The following is a 16,732-nucleotide window of genomic DNA, read 5'->3' on the forward strand; positions in this document are numbered from 1 at the left end:
GGCCCGTTTACTAGACGCGCAGCCAGATGCAGTTATTCACAAAACAATTTATTGGTTCACTTACTGATGCTGATGATTCACTTACAGATGAACGGTCGGTAAGTCAATCAATCAATTAAAATGAACATTGTTTATGTAGGTCTTGCACAGCCACGCACAAAAGTGAATGCTTAAGGTCGCCGTGAAGAGGTGTACCTAAATTGGCTCATATCAAATCCCTTTGCTGCAGAGAGGAATAGTCCACCTTGCCATTTCTAACAGTACGGACTCGCAACCTTGCCTTGAATACATCCTTCTCGCTTACTCTCTTTCTCATTCGACCTCTTATAAAATCAGGTTGTGCCTAACGTTTGCCTTCGTTTCGTTGCGTTACTCACACCTTCAATACTATCTTGGAGTTCTATGGTTTCAGACATCTCTGATCGCAGGGACCTCCAGGCGTTCCAAATGCATTACGTTTTTTTTATGGGGTTTAAAACGTCCTAAAACAACTCAGGGCAGGTAGGTCGCAGTAGTGAAGGCTCCGTCAAATTTTTAGCTGTGTTCTTGAACGCGCCTTGACATTGCTCAGTATACGGTTGCCTTGAGTTCCGCTCTTATCGAAACGACGCTGAAGCCGCTCCTGGATTCGAACTCGGGTCTCTCGGGTCAGCAGTCGTGTGCCCCAACCACTGCACCACCGCGATTTGATTAACGACATTCTGGAAGTTTATCGCTACCATGAAATCGGAATAACACATAAGCTTTCGTTAGTCGGGGTACGACACTGTGACGAGTGCCTTGTTAGGTGATATCGGTGAAACCATTAGCGCCTGACGAGCATTAGAGGCGCAAAAAGATACCTCGGAATGCTATAAGAGACATCAGCTATGCAGTCTATATATTACAGCTTGCTCAGCTGCCCATCTGTCACGTCTTGTACCCATCATGATTTCTAATCCAGTGCGCACCAAAATCAATGATTTATTCTGCTTCCAACACAGTGATGCATCGTTTCCTCGGAAGTTTCGAAACATTCACCAAACAAATATGTTGCAAAAGTTGGGGGAGGAATAGATATATGAAGCGAGTTACTTTACGACGACATGTTTGCTTTGCCCATTTAGATGGCAGCGACGTCTCCTCAGTTCCACACTGCCTTGACAAGGAACCATACTCGGCGTGTATTCCTTATGAGATTGCAGCTCCTCTCCCTCACGGTTGGGCAGTTTCTCTGGTAACGTGCTGAGGTCGGTGATTTGTTGCTTCCTGTAGGTTGTTTATCTATCTTAGGCCGGCAGACACCATCGGGCCATTTGCTTGAGCAAGTTCCTGGGGCGTCGTTATTCACGTATTCGCACTGTTATTTACACTGTTAGCAATGCGAAGACATTTGTTTTTTATTTTAGAGGGTTTATTTGAGCACGCAATCGGCGTCTTTTTCTGCGGCTGGGAAGAAGCCCCAAATAAAGAACAAATGGGCGTTTGGCTGGTGTTTATATCACAATGTTCATTTCTAACGAAGAGGCATGTAATTTCTTAAAATATATTAGCGAGAACGACATCGACGAATAACGAGAAAAGACACGACGTTATTCGATTTTGTGGGGTTTAAGGTGCCAAAGCGGCTGAGGATATTAGAGATGCACCACGTGATTGGTCCATGCCGTTAGCAAGTACTACATTTTCAGAATTCAAATACCAACAAGCGAAATTTATGCGTTAAAAGACGCATATACTGCCTTTGTCAAAAGCATGGAGGAAGGAAAAAATTACCCACGATTACGTTACTACCTGATGCGAAATTTTAGCGCAGCTCATCACCTGTTCACCTTTTCGATAGATTGAGGCAAATACTTCGAGCAAGACACGTATGTACAATTACAGACAACGTTTTTAATTTTTTCACACGTATCCCTTGAAGAAACACTACTAGCAGTTCTTGGCTGTCATGGAAGAAGCTTTGTGGTCGGAGAAAGGAAGAGAGCAATTGACCTATCGGGAGGTTGCGGGAAGCAGCGCGTGGGCCCATAGGAACGTTGCGCGACGAACAGATAGCAGCGACTGACTGATGCCACTGACGCAGCTAGCGACTGAAGCGAGTGAGAACGGGATGCACACATCGTGATCCGCTGATAGCGAGTCGGCGTTTCGGCAACCGGAAAGCACCCTCGCCGCCACGCAGGAAGAGGGGGGACCCCATCCTCCTCTTTCTGCATGGCGGCGATGGTGTTCTACGCAGTCACGTTGCCTTGACTAGCTAGCGGCGGCAGCGGCATCAGTCAGTCGCTGCTAGCGCTGCCTCCGGCGATCCCCCCTTCCTTTCCCCGTGTTCTCCGGTTGCTGCGCGCGCTCGTGCCCACATCGTTCGCCGCTGAGTGTACCTTCTCCCCCTCCCCCCTTCTTCCTGCGATGCTCTGGTTGCCGAAGCGCCGGCTCGAACTGGGGGGATGAAAGTGGGGCGGAGCTGGTCACGAGGCCGACGCGGTCGACGCCGACGCGAAACCCAGGAACGGACGCTAAAGAGCTGCGCTTTAAAAGTTGTTTCCTTCCTACATGGTCAAAAGTAATCGAGCAGCCTCGCCGACTGGCGGAGCAGGCACGGGGCCGAGCTGCGGCGCTACCATCGCCGTCGCTGGCCGCTGCTCTCCGGTGACGAGTGCATGCTGACTGACTTAAGCATGCTCCCTCGCTCTCCTTCTCGGGATGATAAAAAGTAAGGAAGTGTCACGTACGGTGTCTGACTTGGCGCCTTGGAAACGCTGTGCTACTGAGGAAGGGTGCTCGGCATAGCATCGCTCGCTCAACGCTCTTTTGGCTGGCACTGCGAAGCTGCGCTCTTCGTTAGAATGCCTTCGCGTTTAATATCGGTGCCGTGCTCCCGTAGTGCAACGAATTGGCAAATGCACGCTTTTCTACTCGTTTGGTCTGTCGGGTAAGTAAGGCGAGGAATTGATTTCGAAAACTCGATGCACTTTTTTCCGATTGTTCCTTTAGTCGTCGGTTGTGACCATTGCCGGATTTATTGTGATGCTCCGTTAAGCTGACCGAGAGAAATCAGATTTCCAGCTGTTTCTCAAGTGCCCCTCTTGCATGCATACCGCATTTACTACTATTTGGTGACATACAAAAAAGTGCGTAGTGCTTTTTGCATTTGAAACCACGTTCATGCGCTAGCCTGCGGCCTGCCTCTCTGTTTAGTCAGCGAACTGAGTGTAAAAAAGGCTATTCTCACACCTCAAACATACGTCGCCCATTTTCTCAAAAAGAGCGCCGGTATTTTTTCCTTTTTTCTTACAAGGGAACGCCATGTGACCAATATAACAGCAATATGTTCTGGAAATTAAGAGAAAACCGGGCAAGCTGCATTTGGACTGCGAACAGTTTTTCCGTTTCTCGCTATTACCTATAGTCACCTGACTGGTAGTTTTGTGCCCGCGCTGGCGGAGTGTGTAACAGTAACTAGCTAAATAAGATGCTGCAATGCTACCGTCAAGTGCAACGCAAGATCAAGTTCACGAACCTGAGACTCCCGCCCTTGCTGAAATTCCTGTCTGCAACAGGGGGAAGCTTCAGAGGTAATTTAAATGCAAGTAGACGGAAAACGTCACGCTGCAGAATCATGCTGGTCAAGGAAATGTCGCCTTCCTGGCTGTTCCGCTCATTTGGAAGCAATCACCCGGATCATGTTTGAGGTCCGAAATTTGACAGCGCTTGTTCTATATGTGGTGTGTTCTTTTAACTTTGATTTGCGGAAACTTGTAACCGTCCTATACTACTGCGCGTGTGCCCAGTTTCATTTGCGACTGCTGTCAAGAACAGTTTTTTCTTTGAATTATTTATTGTGCCGATATTTAACTACGTCCACAATTATTTGTTCCAGAAGTAACGATGGCAAATAGTTATAGGCATGTACAGCAAGTTGTACTATGTAAGTTAATTATTGCAAATGAGTGTTTTTCACAGATAATATTCTGTACAGCAGATAAAAAATTACCGACGATTACGTTACTTCCTAATGCGAAATTTGAGCGCAGCAAATAAGCTGTTTCACCTTTTCGATAGATTGAGGCAAATCCGCCGCCACCGATCTGGCTCTCTGATTGCCACCGCACAGGGGTTGCATTGGAGGAGGAGCGAAGAAAGGAATTAAGTTCGAGCCGGCGCTTTGACAACCGGAGACTCGCAGGAAGAGGGGGGAGGGGGGCGGCGTGTACACCCAGCGGCACACGATGGGGGCAGAAGCGCGCGCAGCAAGCGGACAACGCGATAAAGGGAGAAGGGAAGAGATAGCAGCGACTGACTGATGCTGCTGACGCCGATAGTGAGTCAACCCCAGCTGCGGAGTTGGTTTCAGGGACAACGCCGCCGATGCCGACGCAAGCAATATGATACCCTCGCTTCCGCAGCGCCAAGAACCAGGTCTAGCCGTGGGAAGGTGGTCACGTATTCGTCGACGTGCCGGGGCCTACGTGAAATAACCGGCGCGTCGTCAACTGAAGAGCACCCTATCCGCCACACAGGAACAGGGGGGGGGGGGGGGGACCCTCCCCTCTTCTTTCTGCATGGCGGCGACGGTGTTCTATGCAGTCACGTTATCTTGACTCTCTAGCGGCGTCAGCGGCATCCAGCGGTATCAGTCGGTCGCTGCTAGCGCTGGGGGGATGAAAGGGGGGCGGAGCTTGTTACGAGGCTGACGACGACGACGACGCCGACGCGAAACCCAGGAACGGACGCCAAAGAGCTGCGCTCTAAAACTAGTCGTGCCAGCTTCTTGGCGTGCCAATGCAGGCTAGCCGATCGCAGACAGGGGATGATTCGCGCTAATCATAACAGCCTAGCAGACGAGGCTCACAGCAGCAGCAGAAATTGTGTGCATGCCCTTGTCCTCGCCAGCTGCCTTGTCATCTTCTACGTTTTCCGGCGCAGCAGCGCCCTGTAGTTGATGATTGCACGGTGCTGTTAAAAAATTGACTGGGTATACGCCAAGAATGTATGCGCAGTGCCTGGTGTCATCGACGGTACCGGAACCATGGAAGAATGCAAACATTATCCTCATTCACAAGAAAGGGGACTCTGAGGACCTTAAAAATTACAGACCAATCAGCTTACTGTCTGTTAGGTATAAGGTATTTACTAAGGTAATCGCTAATAGAATCAGGACAACCTTAGACTGCAATCAAGCAAAGGATCAAGCAGGGTTTCGGAAACGGTACTCTACTATCGACCATATCCATACCATCAATCAGGTGATAGAAAAATGCTCGTAATATAACCAGCCCTTATACATAGCATTCATTGATTACGAAAAAGCATTTGACTCAGTTGAAACCTCAGCGGTGATGCAGGCATTGCGAAATCAGGGGGTAGACGAGACGTACGTGAAAGTTCTGGAAGATATATATAGTGCCTGCACAGCAACCATATTTCTACCTAAAGAAGGTAACAAAATTCCCATAAAGAAAGGTGTTAGGCAAGGAGACACAATCTCCCGAGTACTATTCACAGCTTGTTTAGAGGAAGTATTCAGAGACTTGGAATGGGAGCAGTTAGGGATAAGAGTAGATGGAAAATACCTCAATAATCTGCGATTTGCTGATGACATTGCCTTGCTAAGCAACTCGAGGGATGAACTGCAAATAATGATTGATGACCTAGACAGAAAAAGTAGAAAGGTAGGCTTGAGAATCAATATGCAGAAGACTAAGGTAATGTTCAACAGCCTCGGGAAAGAACAGCAGTTTACGTTAGGTAGCGAAATACTGGAAGTAGTAGGCGAATATGTGTACTTAGGACAGGTAGTAACAGGCAGATCCGGACCATGAAAAGGAAATAACAAGAAGAATAAGATTGGGATGGAGCGCATTTGGCAAGCACTCGCAGATTATGACTAGCAGCTTACCGGTATCGCTCAAGAGGAAAGTATACAACAGTTGCATTTTGCCTGTACTCACCTATGGGGCTGAAACGTGGAGGCTAAACAAGAGAGTTCTACTTAAGTTGAGGACAACCCAGAGGGCTATGGAACGAAAAATGGTAGGGGTAACATTAAGAGATAGAAAGCGTGCAGAGTGGGTCAGAGAAATAACTCAAGTTACCGACATTCTAGTGGAAATTAAGAAAAAGAAATGGACATGGGCAAGACATGTAGTGCGAAGAGAGGATAACCGATGGTCGCTGAGGGTAACAAACTGGATTCCAAGGGAAGGAAAGCGTAGCAGGGGGCGGCAGAAAGTTAGGTGGGCGGATGAGATTAAGAAGTTCGCAGGGGTCAAGTGGATGCAGCTAGCGCAGAACCGGGTTAAGTGGAGAAATATGGGAGAGGCCTTCGCCCTGCAGTGGGTATAATCAGGCTGCTGCTGCTGATGATGATGATGATGACGCCAAGAATTTTGCCATGAGTGGCCTTTTGCATTATTCACAAACACGTGCCCGTCTCTTGAAATTTCCAGCTTTCAAAGGAGGTGTTTCCATACGCTTGATCTCTCCTTCAGAATCTGACACCTGATGTAGTTCCGTCACGTGGTGTTGCATCTGCTAATTCAAATGACATTATTTTGCCTTTTCTTGGCCTATTACTCTTTAGGGTTCTAACCTCTTCCCCTTCAGCGTGTGCCTTCTTCTCAAGAGGAGCAGAGATCTGACAAATAACCAAGCAGGCACACGAGAAAATGAAGATAACAGAACGAATGGTAGATAAATTCTGCACTGCTTTAAAATAAATGAAGGTGCCGTTAATATATAGGACAGCAAAAATAACCGCATTTCTTGATTCATTGAAACCTAAATCATGACATTGCTGGCGTACCTGTCTGTCTTCACAAGCTATATTCTGCCTTATAACCGCAAATAGCTAGGTCCTTGGTTAATTAATAACCTATATAGTACAATTATAAGTACCGCTTCGCTTCAAAACTAGTGTTACAATAAGCCATGCTCCGACGAGGGTAGAGATCCTTGTTGTTGCAAGAAAAAAGCGTCGTAGTCCCGACCGACCTAGGCAGTCTCTTTTGTGACGAATAAAGTGAAATAAAAGATTAAATAGATTAGCGGCGATTAATTGGGTTAATGGGAAGGAAATGCCCGCTAATATACTCAGAATTTAAATCCCGATTGCCTTTCAGTTATCGACCTCCACAATTTTGATTTTGTTTTGATTGCAATCCTATTATGTTACGGACTTTGATCCTAATCCGCTTGTGTTCGCCATCGCTTCTTTTACTGAGTTAGTCATTTCCGTTGTGCTGAGTTGCCACTCGCAACGGTTGGCATGTGAAGGACTTACGCAGACGACCTTTCGCCTTCATGATACTTGTCAATGCCGTAAGTAAAAAAAAAGAAAAGTAAAGCGTGTGCCTGGCATCCATTAATATGTACTTCAAGAGTATTCATCAACAGCCCGATGCTAGCTTTGGCAATAGCCATCACGACTACCACTGATGAGACGACGTCACGCGTAAGAATTCTTTACAGCACATTTTTGTGTTCATGCTACAATATATGTTTAGAGCATCAGCTCATGCTCTCCAGGGTTAATGTGACCGAGGGCCACACTCATGGACACGTAGCTCGCCTTAATTTGAAACTAAATTATTTTCAGGGAAAATCTGCCACCAACCACTGCGTTTCAACTGTGTTCAAGATTAACTTGCATGATAGCTCGATCATGCAGCATATGTTATCAATGCCATCATTGCCATTGTCCATCGTGCACCGCTGTGCAGCTGTGTGACCTTAGAAGAATTTATATGCACCTGTACCTATGAATAGGTGAATGACTGCGTATAGAAGTCTGACGAAGAGGAGATGGGTGAGGAACGGCGACAGTGATAGCAATGGTAGCAGGTACAGCGTAAGGTTACTCGTTCAAAAAGTAGTTTCAAATTAAATCTTCCGAAATTAATGGGAAAGAAAAATTGCCTTTTTATGTGACAGCCACACAGTCGAGAAACGAAGCGCCGCCCACAGTTTAACGGCCATTTACACCACCTGGTGTTTGTTAGTGCTCGCTGATATCGAAGCAAACGGGCATTTCTGCGTTTCTCGCAGTAGCCAGTATTGAAATCGAGACTTTTGGTTTAGCAGGCCAACGCCAAAGGCTCTGTCATTACATTTTTTTTACAATTAAATCAGCTGTGACATTATACGACTGCGGCCACGCTGAGGTATGCATACATCCAGCCGTTGCCTTTAATCCAACGTCCATCATAGCGCAGCCGAAGCGACTGGTACATAATTTATATATAACATATGCCCATGCTACAAACACACGGAGAAACCGAACACTCAGCGAAACCAAGAAAAGCAGAGGGAAATATTTATACTTTAGAGCGCTGTGACAATAAATCCGCGTGTAATTGATTTTGGTACATTTTTGCCCCGCCGGGGTGGTGCAGTGGTAAGACGCCCGACTACTGTGCCGGAGTTCCCGGGTTCGAACCCGACCTCGGCGGCTGCGTTTCGATGGAGGCGAAACGAAGAGGCGTCGTGTGCTGTGCGATGTCAGCGCACGTTAAAGATCCCCAGGTGGTCGAAATTACTCCGTAGCCCTCCACTACGGCTCCTCTTTCTCTCTTTCCACTTTCATTCCCACCTTCCTCCCTTCCCTTACGGCGCGGTTCGGGTGTCCACAGAGCAAGTGTGACAGTTACTGCGCCTTTCCCTTCCTGTGAACCAATTTAATTGATTTTGGTGGTGTTCGTCAGTCTGAAGACAATTGCAGGCGCTGCTAACTTGGGCAACACTTTTGAGACTGCAATCAAACCCGCCGGGACCTCTGGGATCCCGTGGCAGACACGCTGACCCTAAGCCATGCAGGAACGTTGAAAGTATTATTCTGGATAGGGACTTTTTATCTGTGTCGGGTGGCATTTCACATAATGTGCTAGCTTACGAATGTATGCTTAGGAGCATGTTTCATTCCTTTTAAAAGTAATTTCTTAACCTCAATTTTTTATTTCAATCCTAATTTCAATTATTATTTATTTCAATTTTTTATTTAAGGTGTGCGACCGGAACCCGAAATGAAAACCAAAGGTCTACCGCACCTATTTCACATTTGGCCTAAGAACGCTAAACCGGTTGTATTTTTTCTTAATTAACATAAGATGATAGTGGTTAATTAATGCTTTCATAATTTCATACCTCAATAATTGTGAATCAGAAATTAGAAGAAGTGCTTTAGCTGCATGGAGTGCCATGTATTTCAGCCAAGAATGCACGCTGTCAGAATGCATACTGCAGCCAAGGAATGCATGCGGCAATAAAACACCTGTGTAGTGAAAAAAAAAAAAAAAATTAAGCGCAGCCAGATGCAGGTCAATTTACCATTTGTACTTTCTACAGCACTGTGAAGCGCTCGCAAGTTTTCAGGAACTTCGAATTGGGTTGTCAAGCCACGGCCGCCTAGCTCGAGCGCTATGCGTCAACCAAAGGGGGAAAGTTTCGAGCTTGTCTGCGCGCTCGAGTTTAATTTACGTAGCCCTGCGGCTACATTTTACCAAAAGGTTCCCGCGAACAAGTCGCAGCCACTCACTAAGCACGCCTAAGGCCATCGAGTTGATAGGGAATTACCACCCTGTACACAACAAAATGTAGAAAGGCGGAATGCTGACACGGGTTTCCTCTCGGCGTCTGTCCTCCTTGCCTATTTGTCCCTATCTTTTAACTTCCGTGAAAGCGGAGGAGTTCGAATAACAATAAACGTTCATGTACTCGACGCCAGTTCGCTATAGTTCTCATTTCTGTTATTGCGCTCTTGTGCACCCGTTTAGTATATGCCTATACCTTGCAAACGTCTCTCTTAACATTACCAGACTGTGAATTTCGCACCTCCTCTCCTCTTCTACCCTCCCCCTTTAATCCCCCATTCACCTTCCCCAGTGCAGGATAGCAACCGGAATTCATTTTTTCTGGTTAACATCCCTGTCTTCCGCCCTCCTTTTCTCCTCCTCCTCCCTCCTCCTTGCGAGCTTCCAAAGAGAACAGTGAAGAGTAGCGACGCACTACGAGAACCCCTGTAGGGTCGCTGTTGACTGAAAGACTCACTGCGGCCACCGTTAATTCGATTTGTTCGCACAAACAAAAGAGTTTCTTTTCTCTGATAAATTGTAATCCGCAACGCAGGCCCGATTTACTAACGTCGGTTCGATTCGTGAATTGGCTTCTTTGCAACTTTCTTTTACCCCATGCTGTGCAGAGCATTCTCCTTGGACCGCCTTCGCAAGGGTCGTGACACCCAGTGATTAAGAGCCTTGTCTGTCGCGTCTACAGCTTTCAGAAGACTCTCCTCTTTGACTTGTTTCCCGACGCAAGCCTTGCTTTACCCTACCGTTCCCTTGTTTTTCTTTTCACAACTTTGAACAGCTCAGCGGCTTGGAAAATTCTCTTGCAGCGAGACCAGGCGTTAGCGTCTTCTTCACTAGAGCGTGAGCAAGGAAGGCGCGCGAACGAGTTCGCATACAGTTGTGTATAGCCGTTACGAGAAGGCACATTATTTTAACGAGCCCGTTGACAGCTTGATAACTGGATAGAAGTGGGGTGGCGCTGCTTGCCGTTCTTCCGAAAGCGTTGTCTTTGTCGATGTCTTGCGGAATTTCTCTCGCCGAAGCACTTTACTGAGTGCGCTTCTTTTTCTTATTATACTTATTCGTAGCGCTCAGGCAGGTTCCCTTCGGGTAAATGTGAACCGGATGTCTTTTTCCGAACTGATAATGGATACAGGGCCGTTAATAGGAAAATGAGGAGTGCCGCATTCTGACTTTGCAAAGTAAAGTTGGCGTTTAAATCAGGCGGTCGAAATTTCCGGAGTCCTCCACTACGGCGTCTCTCATAGCCTGAGCCGCTTTGGGATGTTAAACCCCAAACCCCCCAAACCAAACCAAACCATTTTACGTTTTCATCATAAATTTAAATCCACTACTGCCCTTAGGGTAAAAGGGAAGTGAGATAAGAGCAAGACAGCCTTAGGCACTTTACAAAAGTGGAAAGGAAAAATCAGAGTTGTGAAAACAAAATTTGTAGAATGAAATTGAAGAAGAGTGAAGTTGAATGGGCCTTAGCCAGCCTTGCGAGAACAAAGCTAGCGGAATTGAAGGCATTCCAGCTGAGTTGCTTCAAAACTTCAACCATGACGCTGTTAACATTCTGCATACATTATGCCAGAAGATTTGGACAACCCTGCAGTGGCCACAGGATTGTAGAAGGTCAGTTTACATCCCCATTACAAAGAAATGCAGTGCCAAAGATTGTTCCAACTACCGCACGATCGCGCTTATTTCGCATGCTAGCAAGGTTATTTCGCATGCTAGCATCACCTTGCTAGCAAGGTGATGCTAGCAAGGTGATCCTCCAAGGTAGGCTGCAGCAGTATGTGGATCGGGAGCCTCCGGACGTGCAAGCTGGGTTTCGCAAGGGCAGAGGAACTAGAGATCAAATTGCCAACCTTCGCTGGATAATGGAAAAAGCAAGAGAGTTCCAGAAACCTATCTACTTCTGCTTTATTGATTATGCGAAAGCGTTTGACTGCGTAGATCACAGCCGATTGTGGCAAGCTCTCCAAGAGATGGGAGTTCCAATTCACCTCATCTGTCTCCTCAGGAACCTGTATGAAGGACAAGAGGCCACAGTCAGAACTGGGCATGTTCTTACTGATTGGTTTCCGATTGAGAAAGGAGTGAGGCAAGACTGCATACTGTCACCCTGCCTATTTACCCTTTATGCAGAGTGCATCATGAGGAAGGCCGGTCTGGACGAGTCTTCAGCTGGAGTGAAGATTGCCGGAAAACGTATCAACAACCTTAGATATGCGGATGATACCACTTTAATGGCAGAAAGTGAAGCGGAACTCAAGAGACTTCTGATGCGCGTACAAGAGAGTGAGAAGGTTGGGCTTAAACTGAACATTAAAAAGACAAAGATCGTGGCGTCTTGCGCTATCAAGTCCTGGAGCATCAAGGGACAAGAAGTGGAAGCCGTGACAGATTTTCTCTTCTTGGTCTCCAAGATTACCTCGGAAGGAGACTGCAGCCATGAAATTAGGAGACGCCTGCTTCTGGGAAAGAGAGCAATGGTTAGCCTTAACCGCCTAGTAAAGAGCAGAGACAGTAGTCTGCCAACCAAGATCCGTATAACTCGTGCTATGGTCTTTCCAGTTGTGATTTATGGATGCGAGAGTTGGACTGTGAAAAAGGCTGACCAGCGAAGAATTGACGCGCTTGAATAGTGGTGCTGGCGAAGACTCTTGACAGTTCCTTGGACTGCCAGAAGATCAAATCAGTCGATATTGTTGACCATAAACCCTGACTGCTCATTGGCGGGTCAAATTCTAAAGTTAAAGCTAAGCTACGTTGGTCATCTGTTGAGAAGAGAGGAGTCGCTGGAGAAAGATTTGATGTTGGGAAAGGTTGAGGGTCGCCGAAGAAGGGGTAGGCAGCGAACGCGATGGTTAGATGGCATCCTCGAGGCACTGCAGATGAAGTTATGTGATGTTAGGAAGATAGTGAGAGACCGGAAAGCGTGGCGTGACATGGCCCATAGGGTCACGAATAGTCGGACAGGACTGAACGACTGAACTGAACTGAAAGCAATGCAACCAAAGAAAGGAGGAGAGCGCGGCTGGGTAAAGGGTCTCAAAGCTATGGAAATGGAAATACCAGCTAAGGGGAAAACATGACTAAACGAAGAAGAAATTGAAAACCACGAGAATAAAAGAAGCAGCATTTGAGAGGTGGAAGAAAGCGAAAGAAAGAAGGAATAAATGAATAATTGCTGGGAAAGAGAATGGAATATAGATTAGCGATGGAAGGACGTGAGACGTGTTATGAGAGAGAGAAAGAGAGAGGGGTAAAATTATGAACATGGTTAAAAAAGACGCCACGCTTCCTAATCAATGTGGCATTTACAGAGGTGTTCTTAGCTGCCTGCCGACGGGCATCAGCAAAAACATCGGCGTTAACCATGCCTGAATGGTTCTTCAGACCCCTCTTCCTCCCTGTGAAAGTAGCAGGAAATTGAAAGAAGTAAGATTTTCAGGGCATGTTTGTGCAACTCAGGGCTATAGAAAAAAAAACAAAAAAAAAAAAAACCTGTGATCAGCGACTTGCCTTTCAGCGGGTCCGGGGCCCATATTTGAATAATTTGTGCGTGTGGCTCTTTAGGATGGTCTTTCGTATTTGTGCGTTAGATATGTAAAACTAAGGTTTGTAACTTGTGTCTGGCATATTACTGTTGAGCCGAGGACCTGTGCTAAGTGCCAGAAGCCTTACGAATTACCCACTTGATAGTCTAGATGCTAACCTGCGGTTAGTTATCACTTCTAGTTATCACTGTAGCCTATAATTTTCAAGTTGCGATCATTTCAAAGGTCATTAATTCCAATGACATGGGAGATTAATCAATGGGAAGAAAATAAATGTGTGTATCGTTTGAATTCTGAGTAAGACCTTCTATTAAATGGTCGCTCTTAGTGTTTCAGCCTCGATTCAGTCAAATGTGTTCTCTTTCTCATCTTTCATCGGCAACTCCGAAGCGGCGCCTTTATTATAGCCTGTAATAATATTTCGACCCAATAATACCCCGCATTCAAAGTTATATTTCATCGTCCTGCAATGCGAAACTATTAGTTTACTTAGTTAAATTTGAGCGCAACGACCACATTTTCAGATGTGATGATAATAAATACGTGCCGACCATGAAAACCAACTTCCAATGGGTCCATTTAATTTCCCTGTTGAAACTTAAGGCATCTTCATTTTCAGTCGAAGCTAAAACCGGCATCTTGCTTCCAGGCAGCTGCTTGCCAGTGTAGTTACGTAAAGGGACTTAAGTGTAAAGCTTAATCCACTGTAGGTGAATACAACCGTTCACTGTTCTTAAGGTGCTAACCTTTGCACAAAGAAAATCCCTGGAAGCAGTATTCATGTTCAAGGCGATGTTACCCTAGGGGCTTGATTTTCCCTTCGCTGAGCTCCTCTATTTCGTCCGGGGCAGAGTGCATGAACCTATCCGGCACCTGCGTTAATTTGTCACGGCTGATATATAGAACACTACAGGCTGACTCAGCAGAAGTCTCCGCCCAGCCGCCTTTCTTTCTCTTGGACTCCGAACAATAAAAGGACACAAACAGCGATGCTGAGCAGCCACCATAGTAGCCCGCAAATTGCATGGGACAATATTTTGTACTCTCAATCCCAAGAGAGTTAAAAGAGCAGTGACAGGGATGAGTACGGCACGTTACAAATTCAAACAGTTTTTTGTCCAAATAAAAAAAAACAAACAGAACTTTAACCTAGTTAGACTGATTTTATGTGACAGTTCGCACTGTTTCGAATGGTTTTTCAGGCCTCGTGCACACTGAAGTGCCTTTTTTACTTCGTGCACGCCTTTTTTACTTTCGGGCGTCTCGGTGACGAGTTAAACTTACCATATCTCCTTTCTTGCCTGATAGTGTACAGGTTGGATCGCCAGCCTCTCTTGTTGTTCCCGCGTATCCCTGGCCAAAGCTTCTCGGCGTCTCCATGGTTTCACCACAAGCTTATCAAACCCAGATTTAGTTTCGCTGCCAAGCTTTTGCAAAGCTGCAGCCACTGACTTCATTGCTTGACGCCATAGAAAACAATTGCGTTAAATGCACCCATTCGCTCATGGGAATGATTGAACCTATTGCTGCCGGAAGTAGCTTTAGGGGCTGGCTCAGAAAAAAAAAACTTGCTTTTAGCTTTGAAATATTATAATTGCCAGTTGAAGCCTACACTCGATCCAGTATGGCGTCGCGATACAACTAAAAAAAAAAAAACATTTATTCTTGAAGATGCTTCTACAGTTAGCCAAGAACCGTTGTTGTTACTCCGTACCGCAGTGCTACGCCAGTTTCCAAGTCTGTCTACTCTTTCGTTGCGCAATTCTATATAGTTGACCTATATCGAAATGGGGAGGCCAAAGTCAGGTGTGCGATGTCAGTGCACGTTAAAGATCGCCAGGCAGTCGAAATAATTCCGGAGCTATTTACAACGGCATCACTTTCTTACGAAGAAGTTTTCTCCACCGCCATGAAAACTGGAAGCGTGCAGGTGAGGCGGCATCCTTTCTCTTATGGCGCGGATCAGATTTTCACCGAGAACTGTGAGGGCTACTCGCCTTTACTTTCCTGTAGACCAATTTACAAATAAAGCGCAGGTGTCCACTCAAAAAGTGAGGCAGATCCCACACCTTCCTTCCCCCAAAATCTACTTAAAAACACAATAATGATTTGTGGAATGAAAATGTGGTGTTAAAAGCTTCTGTTTAATCTTCAGGCAATGCTTGAACGTCCCCCAGTTTTTATTTCTTTCCTCTTTATTAGGTACCACCATACTAAAGTTTCCGCCGCAGAAAACAAAAGCGGGTAACCAGACTAAGTATGCTTGTTAAGTAAAGCTAGAGCAATGATTAACGGAGTGGCAGGTGGGCGGCAAAGCAGAACGTTACGGCGGTTGCATGGCTGACGCTGTGAGTTCCCTGCGAAAGGGGTCCGTGGGCGAATCCGGTGTCCTCTTCCATTCCTCCCTCCTTCCCTCCCTCCTCGGCGGTGGTGGTTGATCACGTACGCTAGTGGACCAAGCGTAACACGTGTTCACGCTCGAATCCGCCCTGTTGCATCCGTAGGCCAACCAAGCTTACGCTCTTATTTCGGTAATGAGCGGAAGGTAGAACGTGCTCGACCAAGCAAGCACCGCGCACTAACAGGAAGCACCCGCACAGCCCCTCGTTCTTCTCTTTGTGACCACCTCGATTTGCCCGTGGCCGATGGCCACGCTGCGCTGGGGCACCATGAGGCGAGTAAGCGAAAGTGGTAAAGAGGGTGACCGAAAGGGGCAAAGAGAGAGAGAGAGAGCGAGGAACACAACATATTTAATCAAAGTAGCAAGTCCTGCGCTATGCTGTGATGACAGCTATTCCGTGTTTGAGAGGCAGTCCAGAAAAAGCCTACCCGTCGTGGCGCTGCAGTGTTTAAGGCGATCGACTTCTGTGACAAGTTCGAACCCCCGGCTGCAGCGGGTGCTTTTCGGTGGAGGCGAAAAGCAAGGCACCCATGTTCTGTGCGATGTCTGTGCACGCGAAAGAACCCCAGATGGTCGACATTTTCGGAGCCTTGCACTACGGAGGCTCCAAAACTTAGTCTAAGTCCAGCTGTCAGTCCAATTGCTTGTGACAGCCTAATTTACCTCTGTTTACCGCCTGATGCTTTTCCATTCCTAGTAGTAGAGAACATAAAATCGCATCGAATCACATTAGGACAGCTCACATTGTCTTATTACGTCATATAACATCAGGTCATATTCTATCGAATCGCAACTCGTTCATGGCATCGCGCTGTGACACCTCACGTCGTCTCACGAGTTGGGAGACAGCGCAGAAAATGAAGTTTTGGGAGCTACCTTTTTACAAATCAAATGTAGAATACAGTTCATTGTCATGAAAAATTTATTTATGCAGATTTTGTGCAAAGTAAACATCCGCTTCATTGAATGTTTTGGCAGGAAGAGATTTTATAGATTCGATATTTCTCGTCTGTGAGGAAGCTATGTGTAACCGTTTTGAAAATACCTTATCATTGCCGCTGCTTTCACAACGCAGGAAAATTTCTCGCGTATGTCTATGTAACAAGGAATGCTATAACCATCCCCCCTTGCATGCTACCTATAAAGCAGCCTTAACATGTTCTGGCCCCCGTCGATCACGTCCACAAAGTAGGCTTTTTTTCGGCCATGCCAAA

At 46.4% G+C, this 16,732-nt stretch overlaps 1 long non-coding RNA gene across 1 annotated transcript in view; it reads left to right on the forward strand.

Moving 5' to 3' along the window:
* Positions 1–2,733: 2,733 nt before the first annotated feature.
* Positions 2,734–16,732, forward strand: part of LOC146179542 (uncharacterized) — a 189,096-nt gene continuing 175,097 nt past the window's right edge. Inside the window, exon 1 of the long non-coding RNA XR_014700932.1 lies at positions 2,734–2,914. This is a non-coding gene — a long non-coding RNA (uncharacterized LOC146179542). The remainder of the gene's footprint in view (positions 2,915–16,732) is intronic.

The sequence above is a fragment of the Amblyomma maculatum genome, chromosome 9, assembly GCF_055883805.1.
Source record: "Amblyomma maculatum isolate TAMU_Amacu chromosome 9, ASM5588380v1, whole genome shotgun sequence".
Classification (NCBI taxonomy): domain Eukaryota; kingdom Metazoa; phylum Arthropoda; class Arachnida; order Ixodida; family Ixodidae; genus Amblyomma; species Amblyomma maculatum.